We start from the raw sequence: 23,582 nt of genomic DNA, 5'->3' as shown, positions 1-23,582 counted from the left end.
ATAAAACTGATGTATAAAAATTGTACATATTATGGTCTACAATGTGATTTTTTACAAATAATTAACTGATACAAATAAATATACATATTATGGGGTATGGTGTGGTAATTTGATACATAAATATGATGTGTAATGATCAAATTAGATGATTTTGTATTTCTTCATTTTGAAAACTTTTGAATGCCTGTCTTCTAGTTACATTAATCTGTAGAATACTGTTGCAAGCTAGTGTCCCTTCTGCACTATATAACATTAGAATGTATTCCTCCTAATGTTGTGATATATATGTAAACATTTTTAAATGATTACTGCAATCAAGCCATAAACATATCTATTACCTCACATAATTATCTTTGAGGGAGTATGTGTATGTATGTGTGTTGTGAGAACTTTAAGACTTACTCTTTAAGCAAATTTCAAAAATATAACATATTAATACTTTAGTCACCAAGCTGTACCTTGAATTTCCAGAATTTATTCATCCTGCATAATTGAAACCCTGCAATCTTTGACAGACATCTCTCCATTTCTTCCAACACCTCCCACATCCCCTGGAAACTACCATTTTCTATTCTCTATAATTCTATGAATTATACTCATTTTAGGTTCCATATATAAGTGCAATGATGTAGTTATTTGTCTTTCTGTGTCTGGCTTATTTCAATTAGCATAAAGCCCTCCTACCTTACCATGTTATTGCAAATGACAGGAATTCCTTCTTTCTAAAGGATATATATACATATATACATTAAATATATATCAAATAAACTATTGTAAATATTTCCTTTGCTTATTCATCAATACACCCACAGTTGATTTCACATCTTGATTCTTGTGAATAATGCTGCAACAAACATGGGAGTGCAATTATGTCCTCAATAGATTGATTTTATTTATTTAGGATATATGTCCAGAAGTAAGACTTCTAGATCATTAGTTAGTTCCATTTTTAATTTTTTCAAAGATTTATTTATTTGAAAGAATTACAGAAAGAGAGAGAGAAAGAGAGAAAGAGAGGGAGAGAGAAGAAGAGGGAAAGGAAGAGGGAGAGGGAGAAGGAGAGGGAGAGGGAGAGAGGGGGGGAGAGGGAGAGGGAGGGGAAGAGGGAGGGGGAGAGGGAGAGGGAGGGGGAGAGGGAGAGGGAGAGGGAGGGGGAGAGGGAGGGGGAGAGGGAGAGATCTTCCATTTGCAAGTTCATTCTCCAGCTGGCTGCAAAAGCCAAGGCTGAGTCAGATCAAATCCAGGAGCAAGGAGCTTCATTTGAGCCTTCTACATGGGTGGTAGGGGTCCAAATACTTGGGCCATCTTCTGTTGCTTCTCCCAGGCCATTAGCGCGAAGTTGGATCAGAAGTAGAGCAGCCTGGACACGAACTGGGGCCCATATGGGATGCTGGTGTTACAGGTGGCAGCTTTATATTCTATGCTACAACTCCGGCCCCTATTTTTCATTTTTTAAAGAACCCCTGTGCTGTGTTCCATAATGGCTGTTAGCAATTTACATTCTCAGCAACAATGTTCAAGGGTTTCCTTTTCTCCACCTCCCTGCCAGCACTTATTGTCTTTTGGATAGTAGCCACTCTAACAGGTGTATATGATATCTCCTGGTGATTCTGATTTCATTTCCTTAATGATAGTGATATTGGGCATTTTTCACACATCGATTGATGACACTTTATCTTATACCTCTTACATTTCTATATAATTTTCTGTATTACTACCTGTCATATTAGTCCTCCTTTTCTTTTTCTTCCTTTCTTACCTCAGCTCTTTTTTTGAGTTCCTGGAAGTCATATATAATGTGTCCTTCAAATGTTCTTTCACTCAGGGTCCATGAACAAAATAAAGTTGGAATAAATATTTGACAATTTAAAAAAATAAACTCTAGTATTTATTATGTTTTCATATTTCACAATATATTTGGATTGATTTTAGAATATTTTTTCTTTTGGATTTCAAATATGTGTATAGGAAGTCCATAAAATATTGAATAACAAATAGGTTTAAGAATAAGCCATAGTTAATCCTCCGCCTGTGGTGCCAGCACACCGGGTTCTAGTCCCAGTCGGGGCGCCGGATTCTGTCCTGGTCACACCTCTTCCAGTCCAGCTCTCTGCTGTGGCCCAGGAGTGCAGTGGAGGATGGCCCAAGTCCTTGGGCCCTACACCCACATGGGAGACCAAGAGAAGCACCTGGCTCCTGGCTTCGGATCAGCACGGTGCACCGGCCGCAGCGCACCTGCCGCAGTGGCCACTGGGGGGTGAACCAACGGAAGAGAAAGACCTTTCTCTCTGTCTCTCTCTCTCTCACTGTCCACTCTGCCTGTCAATAAATAAATAAATAAATAAATAAGCCATAGTTAACAAATGAAACACCCCTTAGGGTATTACACAGGTGTGAACTGGTAGAATCTGGGGTAACAAGAATTTTAACAGTTTCAGATTTACAAAAAAGTTGAAATGCGAGGAAATGGAGATCTTAATGCCTTTTTCCAAAAGCCTCCTATCTGTTCTCTCTCCACTCCCTTTCCTTCTCCTCCTCATACTGTTCCTCACCTCACATAACATACACCCTCAGTGTACCCATTGTTTCTTGCCCAAATCAATTATTGCTATTGGCTGCCAAATGGTAATTTTATAAATCATCTCTTCTATATTTATGAGTAGAGCTCTAAGGCAAAATCTTCCCTATAATGCATATCTAGGACCAAGAAACAAGAACAAATTAAACCTAAATTAATACAAGGAAAGAAATAATTAAAATTAGAGAATAAGCAAAATTGAAACCAAAAAATTATAAAAAGATTAGTGAAATGAAGAGCTGTTTTTCTGAAAAAATAAACAAAACTGATACACTATCAACTCAAGTAACAGAAAAAAAAAGAAGACCCAAATCAATAAAATCAGAGATGAAAAAGGACATGTAGCAATGATACTACAGAAATAAAAGGAATCATCAGGAATTATTAGAAAACAGCTATATGCCAATAAATTATAAAACCTATAAGAAATGGATAGATTCCTGGACATATAGAATCTATCAAAATTAAGTTATGAAACGTAGAAAATCTTAGTAGACCAATAACCAAGATGAAGACCGAATCAACAAAGAAAAGCTGGGAAACCTCCAAAAAAGCTTCTATGAGACCAGCATCACCCAAACTTCAAAACCAGAAAAAGACACAACAGTGAAAGAGAACTATATGCCAATATCCCTGATGAACACAGATGCAAACATCCTCAACAATATACTAGCTAACTGAATCCAACAATACATCAGAAAGTTTATTCACCCAAAGGTGAATTTATATATGCAAATCAATAAATGTGATACATCACATTTGTAAATTAAAAATAAAAACCATACAATTATCTCAGTAGATGAAGAGAAAGCGTTTGATAAAATATAACATGCTTTCATCATAAAAACCTTAATCAAACTGGGTATAGAAGGAACATTCCTCACCTCTGTCAAGGCAAAACAACAAACACACAGCCAGCATCATACAGAACATGGGGAAGCTGGAAGCATTTCCACTGAGATCTGGAACCAGACAAGGATGCCCACTCTCACCACTGCTATACATCACTGTTCTGGAAGTTTTAGAGTCATTAGGCTAGAAAAAGAAATCAAAGGGATACAAATTGGAAAGGAGAAAATCAAATTATTCTATTTGCAGATGACATTCTATATTTGGGCAAACAAAAAACTCCACTAATCAGAGAGTTTGGTAAAGTTTCAGGATATAAAATCAAAACAAAAATCAATAGCCTTTGTGTATACAGGGAATGCCTTGGCTGAGAAAGAACTTGTAAGATCAGTCCCATTCACAATAGCTGCAAAAATTTTATATACATTGGAATAAATTTAACCAAGGATATGATAAATCTCTATAATGAAAATAATTACAAAAAGAAATAGAAGAATACACAAAAAATGGAAAAATCTTCCATGTTTTAGACTGGAATAATTAATATCATCAAAATGTGCACACTACCAAAAGCAATTTACAGACTCAAAGTGATACTAATCAAAATACCATGGACATTCTTCTCAGATCTATAAAAAAATGATGCTAAAATTCATAGGGACACAAGAGGCCTCAAATAGCTAAAGCAATCTTAAACAACAAAAACATAGCCAGAGGCAACACAATACCAGGTTTCAAGGATATACTACAGGGAATTTATAATAAAAACAGCCTTGAACTGGCACAAAAATAGACGTGTAGACCAATGGAACACAACAGAAAACCCAGCAATTAATCCACGCGGCTACAACCAATTAATTTTGACAAATGAGCTAAAATCTATCCATGGGGCAAGGACAGTCTGTTCAACAAATGGTGCTCAGAAAATTATATCTATGAATACAGAAGCATGAAACAAGACACCTATCTTATAGTTTACATGAAAATCCACTGAAAATGGATTAAGGATCTAAATCTATGACCTGATACCATGAAATTACTTGAGGAAAACATTGGAGAAACTCTGCAAGAGATTGGCATAGGCAAAGACTTTTTGGAAAAGACCAAGAAGCATGAGCAATAAAGACAAAAATAGAGAAATGGGATTGCACAGAGCTAAGATACTTCTGCATTGCAAAGAAAATACTCAACAAAGTGAAAAGGAAACCAACAGAATGGGAGAAAATATTTGCAAACTATGCCATATCACCAAGTGATAAAGGATTAATACCCAGGATCAATAAAGAGCTCAAGAAACTCACAGCAACAGCAATAACACACAATCCAGTTTGGGAAAAGGCAAAGGACCTGAATAGACATTTTTTAAAGGATGAAATATAATGGCCGCATGAAATATGACACATGAAAAAACGTTTAGGATCACTAGCATCAGGGAAACGCAAATAAATACCACAATGAGGTTTCACCTCACCCCAGTTAGAATGGCTATCATCCAAAAATCAAAAAACAATAAATGCTGGTGAGGATGTGGGGAAAAAGGTACCCTAATCCACTGTTGGTGGAAATGTAAACTAGTATAATCATTATAGAAAACAGTAAGGTGTTTCCCCTGAGATCTGAAAATAGATCTACCATATGACTCACCCATCCTACTCCTGGCAATTTACCCAAATGAAATGAAATCAGCATATGAAACAGTTATTTGTAACCCTATGTTTATTGCACCTCAATTCACAGTACCTAAGATATGGAATCTTCCCAGATGTCCACCAACTGATGACTGGATAAAGAAAATGTGGTATATATACACCATGGAATACTACTTTGCCATAAAAAGAACAAATTTCTGTCTTATGTAACAAAATGGATAGAACTGGAAACCATCATGCTTAGGAAAATAAACCAGTCTAAAAAGAAAAATATCATTTGTTTTCTCTGATATGTGGCAGTTCACACTGAACACAAAAAATGAATTGAAATGAAATGGACATTTTGGAATATGATTGTTGTTTTTAGCCCCTGAATATACTCCTGTAGAACTGTGGTCTTCCTACCTTTTACTTGTTGAATATTATGACTACTGACAAATTAAGCCTGTGAATACAGAGTAGGTTAAAAGTACGTCTTTGCAACTTTGCAACAACTGATGAATAGAGGGGAGTAGGGGAAGGAGGATTGGTAGGGAATAGGGAAGTGAGGGAAATGTGGTTACCTTCTTTCAACTGTATCTGTGGAATGCATGAAACTTGTCCTCTTTATTTTAACAAAGAATTTTAAAAACTTAAAAAGTGTAATAACTCATGAATTCTTATCCTATATGATTAGTTCTAACAGCTCATGTATGTCCTTATCTAATTTGACTTCCAAAGTGGATCAATGTGGTCACTTAAAGTCTTTCCAAACTGTCTTCTGCCTCCTTCCAACAGGTCCCCACCATCATAGCCAATATCGTGTTGGAGGGCTTAAGTTGGTGTAGGTTAACTTTATACTTATCCTGCCCCATCCCTGGACCAGCCAATTGGTTTAGAATATCTGGCTCTTCTTAGAGGAAACGACTTTGTGATGATCAACTATTAGACAGTTGAAAAGCTTTACTTTTATTTTAGGAGTATTATACATAACTGATTTCACACTTTCTCTCCTTGCACATTTCACAGTGATATATAACTCCTACAGAACTGCTGAGAATGTTTTTGATAATTATTAAAACTTAATCTGACGAGTAAGAATATCTTACATTAAGAGTCCAATTATAAGTACCTGCTTAGCTTAATAATATGCATGCTTTTGGGACCATGACAACTTCTCAAGGGGGGTAAAATGACACTTTACTTTTTTCTATCACTTAAAAAGTTCTAAATATTGTGTATTTAGAAAGGAAGTTAAAGTTATAGGACAGTTAAATATAATAAGCTCTTGCTTCTAATGTAATTGCTTGTTCCAATTTTATCTGTTATGTTAATAGATGCAAAACAATCTACCAATTTAATAAAAGGGAACCTTTCTAATTAACATTGACAGGTAAGATTTTCTTGTTCCATTTATACTTGTTACTCAAACATCTATTTTCACCAGTGTGTCTCTATGGGAAACAAATGCTTTGGAATTTTTGAAAGATATGATTATGCTAATAAGGTTCAAGACATCTTTGACATCTGTTTAGACATACAAAAGAATAGATTAACTTCTTAAGTGCATATTTTTGGCAAGGATAAATCTCAGATTTCTCTAAAATGTATTTTTTAATTTGTCAGTTGACTCATGATTTTACTGAGAGAACAGAGTGTGTGTCAAAATCTTCTTGACCGTTTTGTTTGCCTCAGCAACTCTATAAACCTAGTGAAGGACACTTGGTTTTCCCTGACTTCAACCCAGCCTCAGACCACAGACTGATCCAGAGCTCTGTGTCCCATGATGTCTGGGCCTCATCATCACATCTGCCATCCTGCTGATGGCACTCTGACCATCTTCCCCAGGAACTGGATTTCTTCCTTGAGAGAAGAACCTGCCAGGCCTACTGTCTGAGTACTTTTCTCGACTCTGATGCTGAATCTCTTCTTTTTTTTCTTCTATCTATGTAGTAGATACAGATTTTAATAAACTTAGATTATATCATGGTTTTAAAATATTTTGGTAGATTTTAGTATGAAAAATGTAATTTCTCAGAATTCCATGGCCAATAGGAAAGGTCCATTCTATGGATATATGAAGGCACCTCAAGAAGTTCATGAAAAATATGTAATAACAATATATAATTTCAAAAATTTTGCACCAAAGTAAACTTGCTGTTTAATTCTACTTTTCCACAGATTTCTTATAGTACCCTCACTCAAATGTGAAAAGGGAAAAACATCTATAAATCACAGTATAAATCACAGTAGGTTTTGGTGAGAGGTCCTCATAGGGGATATTGTCCTATTTCCTTACCTTAGAGATTCGTAGATGAAGTGGAGATGCAACTACATAACTCACCAACTATTATTTTTGAATGAACCTGAATATAACCTCCAAACTCATAATCAAGGCATGGCTTTTCTTCCTCTATGGCTGGGTGGTTAACTTAAAGTTGCATTAACATTTCACCTCCCAATTCCACCTTTTCTTCTCTTCCATTGTTCTCTGTTCTCTGTTCACATCTTTTGTCTTCTAATCAGTTGCTAATTCATTTAAATGATATTCTTAATAATTTTTTCTGCCAAAGATTTTAGTGTTTTTCTGTACTTTAGAATAATTTTCTGATAAAAAACGTTCTACCCGAATCATTTAACCTTTCTGGAACTTAAGAAGTATTGTGGGAATGGGAGTTAGTTTAAGCTTTGCATTTACACTCTTTGATGTACTGCAATTGAAATAATAATTTATGTTATTTTAATAAATTATTATAATTTCAGTTCAACATATAAAAGCTCTGAAGACAATATACCTACCTTTAAAAAAATTGAACACGAAATTCTGATATGCATTTTTTAAAAATTTTGATGGACATTTAAATAGATTCATGTATGCTATGGCTATTTTCAGGTACTTTCTTTTGTGTCAGTAACTTAGGTCATGTATGAAACTATTTTCCATTAGTGTAATGAAATTCACGACACTGAGTAACTTTATAAAGGAAAGAGGTTGATTTAGCTCATAGGCCTTGAGGCTCAAGAGGTGTTGATGACCTTATTGCTGTCGGAGGTCCCAGGCAGAACAAAGCATGGTATGGAGAGAGACAGGGGGCACATGTGTCTGTCTCCTCTGGACCTTCCCTTTCTTATTCAGTCTCACAGCCTTCATCCCATGTCCTCATCCGCTCCCAGTCACCTCCCAAAGGTCCTATCTCTGAACACCACAGTCACGTTAAGGTTCCACCTTTTCAGTATCATACAATAGCGACTAGATTTCAACATATGAAGCTTTGGCAGGCATACAAACTATATCCAAACCATAGCCATATATATAAAGTAAATAATTTATGAAAATAAAACTATTGATGGAAGTGTTTAAAATGGGAAAAATATAGGAATGCACATAGTGCTATTGAGAAAACATTTAGAGGTGCAAAGTTATTGCTGAAGCAATATGAAAGATTTTTTAATGAACTTAGTCTTATAATAATGAAAAGGAATATCATACAATTCTCTCCCAGAAGCTCAACAAGATTTCAAATAGTATATTTGATGGCATTAAAGTTTAAGACGTGGAAACTTTACAGCTTTATTCAGCCTCCCAAACACTCAACAGGTACAATTTCTCAAATTCCCAGCCAGAAGATGTTTTCTCTTCGGACTTTGTCCTAGCTTCATCCTGTGCAGTAGCCTTATTACTGCCAAATACAATGAAACATAGCTCATTACTCATGGTGTCTTTGTTTTTTGTGAAGTGCTCCCACACTGTGTACTGATAGCTCCACTGGCCTATCTAAATGGTGAAGTACTGCTTGCTTCTTGTTCAAATTATTGAGAATAAAATGAAAGCAAATGCGAGACTTCTCTTCACACATGGATGTGTCTTCCTCTACTCTTCAAATATTAGAACTACTGTATAGGGTTCGGTAACTATCATCAGTAACACTTTTGTAAAAACTAAATTGCTTCAACTGAATTGCAATCATTAAAAGGCGAAAGGAAAGCCGGCGCCGCGGCTCACTAGGCTAATCCTCCACCTTGCGGCACCGGCACACCGGGTTCTAGTCCCGGTCGGGGCACCGATCCTGTCCCGGTTGCCCCTTTTCCAGGCCAGCTCTCTGCTGTGGCCAGGGAGTGCAGTGGAGGATGGCCCAAGTGCTCGGGCCCTGCACCCCATGGGAGACCAGGATGAGCACCTGGCTCCTGCCATCGGATCAGCGCGGTGCGCCGGCCGCAGCGCGCGCGGCAGCCATTGGAGGGTGAACCAACGGCAAAAAGGAAGACCTTTCTCTCTGTCTCTCTCTCACTGTCCACTCTGCCTGTCCAAAAAAAAAAAAAAAAGGTGAAAGGAAAATATTTTTAAAATATCAGACGAAAAGGAAGTTGTATATTTTGCCTAAGGGAGCACCACACATTGATGGGCTGTATTTCCAGAGAAGTAGAAGTATAGGAATATATCTCACAGGGAATATCAGGTAATCGGTCGGCCAGTTTCTTCTCTCCTCTCCTCTCCTCTGCCCCCCTCTCCTCCCCTCCTTCCTTTTCTTTTTCCTTTGTTTTCCTCTCTCTCCCTCTCCCCCTTCCCCCCATGTCGTGTGTGCGAACCACAAGGGAACAAGCACATAGAATCAGCCTGTGGCTGTGAGGTCAGACATTTGACAGCAGCAGGATCAGCCTTGGTGAGTGGGAGCTGGTGCCATAGAGTCCCTGCACACTCCTCCAATCCTGCCACCTCCAGCCCTACTCCACCCATGTGCCTGACACTGGCTACACAGTGCCTCTCCAGTGAGTACTGTGTTATGGATACTGCCCTGTGGTGCAGCTCTGGGCCCACTCACATGGCTCCCACCATGTTCTTCCCCACGTTGCCTGTCCCAATTTCTCTTTCCTGGCCCTTGACGAAGCAGTCTAGCCTGTCTGAATTCTTGTTTCAAATCACTCTTTCCAAGAGCAGAGTTTTCTGCCACTGCTGCTTTTCACAGCTGCCCCTAAATGGGGCTGTGGTCACTTTTGGTTCCCAGGGACAGCTTAGGCTGTGTAGGGACCACAGAATTCTATCTCTGCCCTCCTAGGGTTCCTTGGGTGGGCCTGCGAATTACATTGTCCTAAGCCAGATCAACAGGAGAAAAAAAACCACAAATTTATTTTGTACAGATTTCATGTGGCATGGGATTCAAAAAGAAATGAAGACCTGAAGCAAAGTCAGAGTTGCATATCTACATGCTAAATCCAACAAGTGGACCAAGTTGTGAAAAAGGCATAGATTACACAGGGAAGCTGGAGGAAGACCAGAGCTACTTATGGTCTCTACAGACCATGCTAGGCCTCAGCTGCCATCCTTGATGACCAGCATCTTCCTTTCCTTCTCCTACAGAGCAAGAGATGGGGGCACCTTTCACACGGGAGTTTCATTTCCTGCTCAGAAGAAACAAAATCAAGGTCACAGAAGTCTTCTGGCATCTGCTATTCTTCAAGTGTCTTTAACGAGAAACACCAACCAACTACTTGGTCTCTAAGTCCCATGGCTAAGCACTGCCTCTCTGCCAGGGCCTTATGTTACAAAAAGTCTGTAATTCTCCACTGTAGACGCTGTTGGCTTGCTGAGAACTCCAGGGGTCTACGCTGTGATTCTCCTATTGAGAGAGAGACAGAGACAGAGTGAAAGAGAGAAAGAAGCAGAGAGATCTTCTGTGGTAGAGGCCTTTGCCTTTTAATTAGATTTGTTTCTAACCAACATGATTGAATTTGTGGTAGGCGCCTCCCCAAGGTCAGAAGAAGGAACAGGGAGGAATCTGTCCTGGGAATGAAATGCGGTTGTTATCTGTTTGCCTGTGAACGCTTCAACTGTAGTTATTATCTGCTTAAATGTAATGGTTCTGCTTGTTAGTACACAGCAATGATGTTAACCTCTGCCAGACAGCTTACGGCTCAGTATGTTTGTTAAAAAAAAAAAAATCTTTAGTAACTACATTCCCATGCCCCATGTGCAGTACTGTATCAATCCTGCGGCACCAAGTAACATTAGATTATCTAATCAAATGTATGCATGTAGCCATACAACTGAGACAAAGAGCCTAAAACCATATATAAGGAAATAGCCCTCTTTGTCCTGGGCTCAGGCTTTTGGTAAGAAATTCCACTTGGTACTTAGGCTGGTATAAATAATATAAGGTTACTTCCTGTTAAAAGGCCTTGGTATCTTGGGGGCCAGCGCTGTGGTGCAGTGAGTTAAAGCCCTAGCGTGAAGCACCAGCATCCAATATGGGCGCTGGTTCTAGTCCCGGCTGTTCCTCTTCCGATTCCAGCTCTCTGCAATGGCCTGGGAAAGCAGCAGAAGATGGCTCGGGTCCTTGGGCCCCTGCACCCATATGGGAAAGCCGGAAGAAGCTCTTGGCTTCAGATCAGCGCAGCTCCAGCCGTTGCAGCCATCTGGAGAGTGAACCAGCGGATGGAAGACCTCTCTCTCTGTCCCTACCTCTCTCTGTAACTCTATTTTATTTATTTATTATTTTATTTATTTGAAAATTTCAAATAAATAAAATAAATCTTAAAAGGCCTTGGTGTCTTGTGTGCACATGAATCCTGCTATACTTACACCCACTGGTTCACTTCTCAAATGCCTACAATGGCTAGGGATGGTCTGGGACCAAACCCAGGAACCTGGAACTCAATCTGGGTCTCTCACATGGGTGGCAGGGACCCAACCACCTATCCATCACTGCTGCCCCCCAAGGAATGCACTAATAGCAGGAAGCTGGAATCAAGAGCCAAGACTCCAAACCAGGCACTCTTGTACGGTTTGAGTCACCCAAGGGTTTCTAATTCTTTCTGTGCTAACCGGGTCAGTGCAAAGTAGTGCTCTAATTCAGCAGTCAGTAACTGGCGGCTCTGTCAGCAGATGGGGAGTTGCTCTTCACTGAGATTCAATATCAGAACTATAGAGGAGAAGAGGGGAGTGGAGGGGAGGGAAGAAGAGAGGAAGGAAGGGGAGGGGAGGAGAGGGGAAGGAGGAGAGGGAAGAGAGGGGAGGGAAACAGACCAAGACCACAGGGTTATAATCATGAGGAACATGTGGCTGAGATAGCCTAGAAGAATTGTTAAAATTCTCTTCAAATTGTCTTGGGCCATGGGCTGACATGAATATCATTGACTTCTTGTCTTCAGATTAATTTGCACTTCTGTGATTGATAAAAATCAACATGGCTCAAATATGCATCTAACATTGTCCAAAAGTATTTTGCCACAGGTACATTATATTTTCAAAATCCACAAATTACTAATTATCTATTACATCTAGTGACTAAAAGATGCATACGGAAGACAGTTCCTGTCTCCAAAGGCCCCCAGTCTAGGTAGCAGCCATCCTGGAGCATAAGTAACCTGTGTGGTGAAGAAAGCACCAGACTGTGGAAAGAACCAGGCATGGTTAGAAAGGTAATTAGCTCTTTCTCTAGAGCCTAGGAAGTTTTCATTAGAAAAATTATTTCTGATCAAAATTGTCCTTTAAGACTGAACTGAATTGTTCCAAATAGAAGGGAGTTCCAGATAAAGAACAGCAGAAGAATTACCACGATGCTGAAATAGTGTCTTTCCCACCCATGTGCTTTAAACCAGGGGTTCCAACAAGTGCCAAGAGAATCTCCCCAGCTACATAGTAAGGGACATCTGTTCAAATCATTTTAAAACTTAACTTAAATATATATTGGGGAAAAACTCATTATATATCTTAGGTAAGACAGCCATTATTACTTGTTACAGAAAGAAAATGACAGTAAAATCAACATAATGAAAACCAAAATACTTTCAGCAAACTTGATACGTATCCAAGACAATAAAATATAAGTAACTACATCTAATCAATTTATAAAATGCATACTTGAATAAGAAGGGAATTATGAGTTGCCACTAGTAAATGTATATTCAGCATTAGATCCCAAAATCAGAGGTTCAACTCAACAATTCCAGTTTTAAAAAATATTAACTAGCATACACAATCCCAGATCACATTACTCCCAAATCAAAAATGCTTTGATGATCTGTTTCTATAAGTTTTTGTTTTGAGAAGTTTGCATAACTGTGGTTCATAATGTAATGTTCTGTAATTATCAACTTACTTGGTAACACTCTAATAGTGTTCCCTTTCTACTCATCGCTGCCTTCAAGTTAAGGTTTAAAAAAACCCTCAAAGGGCCGGCACCGTGGCTCAACAGGCTAATCCTCCGCCTTGTGGCGCCGGCACACCGGTTTCTAGTCCCGGTCGGGGCACCGATCCTGTCCCGGTTGCCCCTCTTCCAGGCCAGCTCTCTGCTGTGGCCAGGGAGTGCAGTGGAGGATGGCCCAAGTGTTTGGACTCTGCACCCCATGGGAGACCAGGATAAGCCCCTGGCTCCTGCCATCGGAACAGTGCAGTGCGCCGGCTGCAGCGCGCTACCGCGGCGGCCATTGGAGGGTGAACCAACGGCAAAAGGAAGACCTTTCTCTCTGTCTCTCTCTCACTGTCCACTCTGCCTGTCAAAAATAAAAAATAAAATAAAAAAAAAAACCCTCAAAGACCTTACATTATCATTCTAGTACCTCTTCATAATATTCAAAATATCAGGCAGGTCTAAAGTCGTCCATGATCAAGTCATTCAAAATGGAAAGAATCCAATGTTTCAGCATCAGAAAGTGTGTCCATACTTCCAATGCTGTTATTAAAGTCATTTAGTGCTGTTCAAAAGGAAATTGATGCACTCTAGACTGTGGGTAGACAACTGTGAATATACATATGGGAAACGCCAAGCTAGTAAAACAAATCTGTAATCTCTCAAGTTGAGTATTTTCTTCCCAGAAAAGCTTCACAGTCTTCATACTTCAATTAATCAGTGCAGGCTTTCTGTGGAACAAGTCAGGATGAAACAAGAACTGTTGTCGATGCCGCCAGCATCTATGAAGAACTCAAGTATTTTTCTTATATTTTCAAGGCTATTTCGGTTGGCAAAGGCTTCCTTTTAAAGACTAGATTAGGAGGGTCTGGTTTCTGGTACAAACCCTTGTAAATGTGGATCAAGTCCATTTAAAGATGCATTATGACTTTAGCACTGCTATGCATTATTCTACATTCAAACAGGCATGGTGGATAGATTAATTACCAAATATTTAAACACTCATACTATGAATAAGGAGTATTATCATAATGCATATTGATATTTTGTGTATCTATAAATACTCATCTATCAATATGTAAGGGTACATCAAAAAGTTCATAGAAAAATAGAATTAAAAGATACTTATTTTTGTGCAAAAATTGAAACCCGCACATAGTTTTTTCATAATATTCATTATCAATTAAGAAGAATGGTTTGAAGATCCCTAATGTTTATATCTGTATTATCATCTGTTTGTCTACTGAGGATACATGGTAGGGTTTTTACTGCTTAGAGCAGTAACTATGTCAAGTTCCCTTTACAATTATTTTCCTTTGTCATCACATTGCCTTACATGGGCAAACCTGAATCAGCAGGGAAGAAACCACTCACACCTACAGAACTATAAAATCCTTCTGCATGCAAGGTCATAAAGGGAGTTTTCTCACTTCCAAAAACTGGATTCCAGCAGCCTGTGTAGGAGCAGAGCAGCTCCTGCCCCTCCAGGGAGATAAGCAGAAGCCAGCCTCCCTGGTGTGAACAAATTGTTTTGGGGAAGAAACGGGAGGATCTCTGGTTCCCTGCCCATTGGAAACTAAAGACCTGGGGAGAGAGGAGATAAGCATTTCAGAACTTGTGACCCAGGGTTTTCTATTTCCATATAATCAAATAAAAGTCTGTGGTTCTTTTCACATAGATCTGTGGAATGTTAAGCATCCAGAGGTATCTTTTTAAGATTATTGTTTTCATTTGAGAGAGAGAGTTACAGACAGTGAGAGAGACAGAGAGAAAGGTCTTCCCTCTGTTGGTTCACTCCCCAGATGGCAGGAATGGCGGGAGCTGTACTGATCCGAAGCCAGGAGTCAGGTGCTTCCTCCCAGTCTCCCATGCAGGTGCAGGGGCCCAGGCACCTGGGTCATCTTCTACTGCTTTCCCAGGCTATAGCAGAGAGATGGACCGGAAGAGGGGCTGCCGGGACTAGAATCGGCGCCCATATGGGATGACAGTGCCACAGGCGGAGGATTAACCCACTGCGCCATGGCACCAGCCCCCTAGAGGTCTTTAAAAACCACTTTTGCTTTCAAACCACCAGAAGGGCTGCCCAGGTAGAGAAAGCTTATTTGAGATTGGAGGCTCTAAAAGCCAAAATGCTTTTATTTTATTTGCTACAAGAAAACTGAAAACCACTCATCCACTCCTTTCATTTTCCAGATGAGAAAACAGCCTGCATCCTTCCTGGTAGCTAAGAACCAATGTGTGATCTTTTCCCACCATTTACAAACGCCTTTCACTTCTAAAGTTCAGTGTCATCCTTTGAAAATTAGTAGGTGCTGGGCATATCTCACAGGACTGTTGTGAATATTAAATGACATAATATACCTAAAAGTGCTTTCTGCAAAATAATACACACACAAAAAAACGGAAACATTGCCCTGACTTTGGAGACTATTATTAACAGCAAAATCTGGAGGGAAAATCTCTGATCTCTTTCTACTACTCCGTTTTCTCTTCATTAAACTCAATTTCCAATGTAATGAGTTTTTTGACTGGAGATTCATTCTTCTCAAAATGCCCCCTGATTGGGGTCATCTCAGGAGACATGAAACAGAGTCACCTTCTGCTCTTCAGGGTGAGTGCAGTCATGAATCCTGAAATGATGCACTTGCTTGGGCAGTTGGGCTCTACTTTGCATTTTCCAGCGAGTTTATTAGTTTATCCACTCACTCCTTGTCTCATGGATATTGCAGCTTATGGACATTCTTCTCCAGTTCTTCTTAAGTTGAGAGGAAAAGCAGATTCAATGTCAGCCAGCTCAGGCCTTTCTTGTGTCATTCAAGAATCCATAAGACATGCCCTGGACCAACATGAGTGAGTTTTAAATAAGTCACATTTGGGTTACTGGCATGACCAACTTTATTCTTAGAATTTAAAACAAAATGATCTTTTCTCATCCTTCAAGTCACTATCACACCCCTTTCTTTCATTAATTAATTAACTTGAAGAACTAATGTAGAATTTAGAGTTGGAATTCTTTTTGGTTCCTCAATCTTAGCAACATAAACTTGATATCCAGAGGTCCCGAGTGATGTTTACTATGACTCTGCTGTTTTAATCAAAACAGAGTCTGGAAACCCAAATAATTTCAAGTTGATGTTTACCAAGTGAGCTCCACTGCCCCTTAAGGAAAGCTCACTAGAATAGTCTAGTTGACTGACACCAATTGTCTAAGTTCCCAACTCTAACAACAGTTAAGTTTTATTAAATTAAAAATTAAGTATATTTCAAAACAAAAAGTTTACTATGACTTAAAACTCAACACTGTCTCATTGTGCCTCTTAGTGACTATTCCCCAATGACCCTGCATACAGGATCTCAGAGTTCTGTAGGTCTGAGTATTAGTAAAATGGTGCAGTCTTACCTGTGGTGCCATCCATGCCCCTGACACCATCCTAAGCCCCATGGCCCAACCACCAGTGTCAGCTCCACTCCCACCTTAATGAGATTCGCTGCTCCTACTTCCTTGCCCTCCCACCCCACAAAGGTTTAACAGGACCTGTTCCTGAACACGCGCTCTTTCTCTCTTATGCTCTCTTTCTCTCTGGCCTCTCCCTCTGGCCCATCAGGCTTCCTCCACCCAACAGTAAACCTTTCCTCTAACTCTGATGTTTGTTGTGTTTTGTGGCGGCCTTATATTGAGCAGTTTCTTTCCTGATGATTTCCACTTTGTTGGTTCCACTAAGGTCATTTATTTTCTACTCATCATTATTGTGACTGATATAAACTGCAGATTTGGTCCCAATTAGTCTGTCCTCTGTATCCTGGCCTCATGTATTTTGTGCACAGCCTGAGATCTTCACGCTACAAATAGTGGGAGGCTGAAACCTACTCACTTGCCAGCCATTTCACCTGCTCTTGGAGTCATTCCCCCTGGAGAGAAGTCAGTCGTCCTCTGTCCACAGAATTTCTCGCCTCTGCATCCGCCAATGGAGTTCTGATTAACTAATTAATACATCAAATTCTATAAAAGGATGTTTCCATAGAAGCCTGAAAATGTGAGAAGGGTGATTTGGGTGGAGCCGCAGGTGGCAAAGGTGCTAACACAGCTGCTGAGGTAGGTGGAAATGGCAACAGAGATGGTTCTCACTTCCCTGGGAGAACACTCCCAGAGGGGAAGGATTTGTATTTTTCATCTGTGACTTTGAAATGTGAAAAAAAAAAAAGCCTTATCCTTGCACATTTTTTCTGTGTCATTTTTCTCTTGTTTTTGTTTACGATTATTTATTTGAAAGGCAGAGAAAGAGAAAGAGAGAGAGAAGGAGAGAGAGATGGAGAGAGAGAGTTTAGAGAGAGGTGTCTTCCATCCACTGGTTCACTCCCCAAAGGGTACCAACAGCCAGTTCTGGGCCAGGTGGATGCCAGGAGCCAGGAGCTTCTTCTGAGTCTCCCACGTGGGTGCAGGGGCCCACACACTTAAGCCATCCTCCACTGCTTTTCTTAGCCCATTAGCATGGAACTGGCTCGGAAGCAGAGCAGTTAGGACTCTAACCAGTACCCTGTACTGGATGGCAGTGTTGTAAGTGGTGGCATAACCCCCTACGCCATAGTGCCAGCCACTCTCTTCTCTCTTTAACAGAAATAAGGAAGGGGAAGTATTAAACCCACTATGAATATGAAACTGAGCCCCTACCTAATGCCTTTGAGATTGTGCCAGTCTCTCCCCTAGCTGGCAGTTCCTCTCTCCACTTTGATGATTTCAAATGAAGTCCTTACTAAAGATTAACTTAATAAATTAGAGGAGTGGTGCCAAGCATCAGGCAATCCCTAAGGCCCCCAGTCCACAGGGCTCAGAATTCAATGATCATCTCTGTAGTTAAAAACCTAATGCTACATTCTGTTTTTAGATGCTTCCAGATCCTGTTCAAACAAAATATTAACCAATCTACCCACAGACCCACACAGACCGGAACCTCACTTGCCATCACATGTTCAGACCTTCTGTCACTGAACACACACAAAAAAAAAAAAAAAAAAAGAAAGAAAGAAAAAACACAAGGACATGAGCACTGTGTACCAATCGCTCTGGACCTGCACATGAGCTCATCACAGACTGCTCAATTTCAACTTTAATCTGTGGGATTCACCACCTTTGATCCCTAGGGTAGCCTGGATTAGGCAATAGCTGCCCGACGCCCTGCCCTGTGCCCTGCAGAATAAACACCTCTGTTCTTCCAACACCCAGGTGTCGGCTGTGGGCTTGCTGCTTGTCTGGTGAGCGGCCCAGTTTGGGGGTTTGTAGAACAACAACCTCTAAATTCTAACCTGCAGTCCTTGCTAAACAGAACTCTTTTCAAAGTGCCCTCCTCCACCTTCCTAATCTTAGTGGAGACACTTCAATGTGCTCTCCAAATTCCAGAGGTTCTTCTGAGGACCTGGCAGAAGAGCAGCAGCTGGAAAGAACCCAGCAGGTTCAGAGGCAGGAAACATCACTGGGAGACGGCACCATGCCTATGGACAACATGTGACTTTTATTTCTGGGGAGAGAGAGTGGGGATTTAAGGAATGATAAACGTGATGAGGGAAAACTGATAAACATTTATTGAAGAGCTAGTAAGTGCCAGGTGTTGTGAGGTATGTTTCTGAGCACAATATTTGACCTTGTCCTAGAGGTTAACACTATGAGAAGAGGGGCTGGCATTGTAGCAATGCTGGCATCCTACATGGGCGATGTTTTGCAAGCTGGCTGCTCCACTTCAGACCTAGCTCCCTGCTAACATGCTTGGGAAAAGCAGTGGAAGATGGCCCAAGTGCTTGTGCTCCTGCACCCATGTGGGAGACCCAGGTCAAGCGCCTGGCTCTTGGCACCTGCAGCCACCTGGGGAGTGAATCAAAGGATGAAACATCTCTCTGTCTCTTTATCTCCCCCTCTCTCTGTAATTCTTTCAAAGCAAATCTTAAAAAAATACAAAGGGAAATAAGTAAGACTGCCTTTTGAAAGCCGCACTGCATAATCACAGATTATTCTAAAAACAAAGAAGAGCTCCTGAGTCTGTAGGACTTGCTTATAAAATAATAGAAGGTTAATGTGACTTCCTCCCTACATCGCATCATTAAAAAAGAAATTCATGGCCGGCGCCGTGACTCACTAATCCTCCACCTGCGGCTATGGCACCCTGGGTTCTAGTCCCGGTTGGGGTGCTGGGTACTAGTCCCAGTGGCTCCTCTTCCAGTCCAGCTCTCTGCTGTGGCCCGGGAAGGCAGTGGAGGATGGCCCAAGTGCCTGGGCCCTGCACCCCGTGGGAGACCAGGAGAAGCACCTGGCTCCTGGCTTGAGATTGGTGCAGTGCTGGCCGTGGCGGCCATTTGGGGAGTGAACCAATGGAAGGAAGACCTTTCTCTCTGACTCTCTCTCTCACTGTCTAACTCTATCTGTCAAATAAATAATAAAATATTCATAAGTAAAAAAGGTATAGAGAAAGACAAAAATAAGGGCTAATATTGAGAATGCCCTTCTAAGTAGAAGTCAGGAGCCCTCCAGGATGACTGGAATATTACATTGATGTGACAAACGCTGCAAGCTGTCAGAGGATGTCTCCAGATGGAATGATCCACTTTCCTTGTTATGATTCCTTGCTCAATATAAATCTTTGTGTTCAGATGGTTTTCCACGTGGCTCACTTTCTTTTTTTTTATTTTATCTATTTTTTTATTTTTTTGACAGGCAGAGTAGACAGTGTGAGAGACAGAGAGAAAGGTCTTCCTTTTCCGTTGGTTCACCCTCCAATGGCCGCCGCGGCTGGCACGCTGTGGCCTGCGCACCGCGCTGTTCCGAAGCCAGGAGCCAGGTGCTTCTCCTGGTCTCCCATGGGGTGCAGGGCCCAAGCACTTGGGCCATCCTCCACTGCACTCCCGGGCCACAGCAGAGAGCTGGCCTGGAAGAGGGGCAACAGGGACAGAATCCGGCGCCCCGACTGGGACTAGAACCTGGTGTGCCAACGCCGCAGGCAGAGGATTAGCCTATTGAGCCACGTGGCTCACTTTCAAGGAGAGGACACAGCTGACAGGCTCCCAGGATGGAGACTCTAGTTAATAATCCTGGGTTGTGGACTAGAAATCTGGTGAAAGCAGATTTTGAGTATTCTCTCCACAGACACACATGGACAGTAACACTGTGAAGTGAAGGGTATATTAACTAGCTTGATTGCAGCAGTCATCTCATAACGTATACACTTATAAAATATAACTTTGTATGTAATAGGCACAATTTTATTTGTCAATTATATATCGACTAGACTGGGAAAGTTAATTTAAAAATTAGAGAGCGGATTCTGATGTACAACAATGTATCCTTGTCTCTTCTGTTTCTATAGCTTGATTCATAACTGCTGAGGGCAGTCTACACTGAGGGCCCTGTGATTTTTAGTTTTGCACCTTTTGGGACTGCAGGCCACATCACAACCATGGCAGGATCACTGAGGACAAAACCACTTCTGGATGCCTGATGGGGCAGATGATGAGGACTGAGCTCATGACACGCTCTTTACCTTCACTCATACATTGAACTTCTGCAGGTATCGTCTCCATTGTTAGGATAACAGCGCAGCTTTATCTATGGTGCAATCTACACCCTGACACCACCCTAGGCTCTAGCCCCCGCCGCCATTGCTGCAAGCCAAGCGGCCACAAGGCCCAACCGCTGTTGTCAAGCTCCCCCCATCCTAATGGGATTCGCTGCTCCTGCTTCCCTGCCTGCCCTCCGGCAAAGTTTTAAAAGGACCTGTTCCTGAACACGGCTCTCTCTCGCTCTCTCTGTGCTCTCTGCTCTCCTCTCCTCTCCCCCTCTCTTCTCTCTGCTCTCTCTCTTCTCTCCTCGCTAGCTCCTCACCTCTCTGTCTCTCTCTCTCTTATACTCTCCTTCTCTCTCTTTTTCCTTCTTCGCCCCTTCCCTCCAGCCTGCTGGGTTTCCCCAGTAAACCCTTTCCTTTACTCCAGTGTCTAGTGTGTTTTGTGACGATCTTAGATCCATTCTTCATGAAGAAAACTCTGAAACTTGGAAAGTCCAATATTCCAAAATTTCCCGAGATAACTAACAGCAGAACTAGAGTATAATCCATGTCTACAGAATACAAGTCTGCTCTCAGACACTACACTGTGTACCCTTCTACACGCAGTACTGAGGTGTTTTGAAATAGTGAACAGCCTGGAGCTTCTGTGAATTATTCCATGTGGTCATCTTTGCTAAACACGATTCTTTATTCTTGATGTAGTGCAAGAAAAAACTCAGTTGCTGTATATGATAAAACAAAGCAAATATAAGAGTACTTCAAAAAAGTTCATAGATAAATACAATTAGAAGATAAGCTGGGGCCCGCACCATGGCAAAATAGGTTAATCCTCCGCCTGTGGCACCGGCATCCCATATGGGCACCGGTTCTAGTCCCATCTGCTCCTCTTCCAATCCAGTTCTCTGATGTGGCCTGGGAAAGCAGTAGAAAATGGCCCAAGTGCTTGGGCCCCTGCACCCACATGGGAGACTGGAAAGAAGCACCTGGCTCCTGGATTTGGATCGGCTTTCCTCCGGCCATTGCGGCCATTTAGGGAATAAACCAACAGAAGACCTTTCTCTCTATCTCTCCCTCTCACTGTCTGTAACTTTACCTCTCAAATAAATAAATAAAATCTTTAAAAAAAAAAGATAAGCTTATTTTGGAATAAAAAATTGAAATCCATGCATAATTTTTTCATAACACATTTTTATGAACTTTTTGCAGATCTGCCATATGCATGGATTTCAAAATGTTTTTCCACCAAAGTAAACTTATATTTACTTCCATTTTCCTGAAAAGTTTTGGATCCTTTTATTTCATCAGAGAAAATGGAATATATAAAAATCCTCAACAATATAAACAAACAATATGATATTGTATCTCAACACTGTCTAATGTATGCAAGCAAAGACATAACTTTATTTAGACTAAAACATGAACTTGTATTACTTAACATTTGTATTTTCTAGAATAATGATCTAAATGAAGTCTTTCTTCTGACCACTTGATTAAAAAGCACATAATAAACCGGCGCCGTGGCTTAACAGGCTAATCCTCTGCCTTGCGGCGCCGGCACACCGGGTTCTAGTCCTGGTTTGGGCACCGGATTCTATCCCGGTTGCCCCTCTTCCAGGCCAGCTCTCTGCTATGGCCCTGGAAGGCAGTGGAGGATGGCCTAAGTGCTTGGGCCCTGCACCCGCATGGGAGACCAGGAGAAGCACCTGGCTCCTGGCTTCAGATCAGTGTGATGCGCCGGCCGCAGCGGCCATTGGAGGGTGAACCAACAGCAAAAAGGAAGACCTTCTTCTCTGTCTCTCTCTCTCTCACTATCCACTCTGCCTATCAAAAAATAAAAAAAAAAGCACATAATAATGAGAACCTGATGCACAGCATACTTTACATAACAAAGCTTTCCTTTGCATTGACTCCCTTGTTCCTCTAAATAATCCTGTACTATCCAGAGTATGCATTTAAAGTGTTTCATTTTTCACTGCTATAACTGTACTTCCATTTTCAGAAATGGTTCTCAGACCCTAGAAAAGATCCAGGATGTGGTGATATTGGAATTGACCCCCTAGAATATGATACGAAAATGTGGCCCTTATAGTTCCCCAGAAGTGCCATCTGGGGTGCCATACAATATTACCATCTGCTTATTACTAAATCCCCAATATTAATAAGCCTGAGAGGGGTCTTACCTAATATTTAGAGAAGAATTCTAAATACCGGCACAGATAAACGAGGCAGCATGGTACGTTTTAAGCTTTTATTTAGTGAGAAAGATGCATAAGGAGAGTGAGAGCTTTATCTAAGAGAGAGGGGTAAATCTGGGTCCATACCGAGCACCAGGAACCAGCCAGGTGGAGGAGCATCTAGGCCAGGAAGCCTAGGTGCAGGGCTACAGCCAGCCCCCTCCTGGTTCGAGGCCAGAGAAAAGAGGAGGAGGCTGGACACACCATGACCCAGGCTTTTAACCCACTTCCAAAGGGGAGTGGTTAATTAACCTGTTGGCTGGTGGGCACCCAGGTGTGGCCAGGTGGGGGCATGAGGTCACACAGGGGCGTGGCGAAGGCGTGGTCTTCCAGCTCATAAAGCTATTTTAACCTGTTTGCCTGCCCACTTCATTGGGATCTGGCATAACACAGTCAAACTGTGGTGTGTTAGTACTGAGATGGGTGTGCAATCTTTGTTCTCTTGTGATTCTAGCAATATCTGATATTACTTTATCATCTTAGCTGTTGCTATTTGCTTTGTTCCTACACCCTGGTTAACTCAATTTGGGATTTGGTCTTTTATGGACTTTATTCCTGTTCTAATTTCTGCTGATACTGTCTTGTCTTCTGGCTTCTCTGCTGAAACCTTCATCCTCTGCCTC

This window comes from Lepus europaeus, chromosome 8 (assembly GCF_033115175.1).
Source record: "Lepus europaeus isolate LE1 chromosome 8, mLepTim1.pri, whole genome shotgun sequence".
Lineage (NCBI taxonomy): Eukaryota > Metazoa > Chordata > Mammalia > Lagomorpha > Leporidae > Lepus > Lepus europaeus.
Note: the sequence above shows the minus strand (reverse complement) of the source record.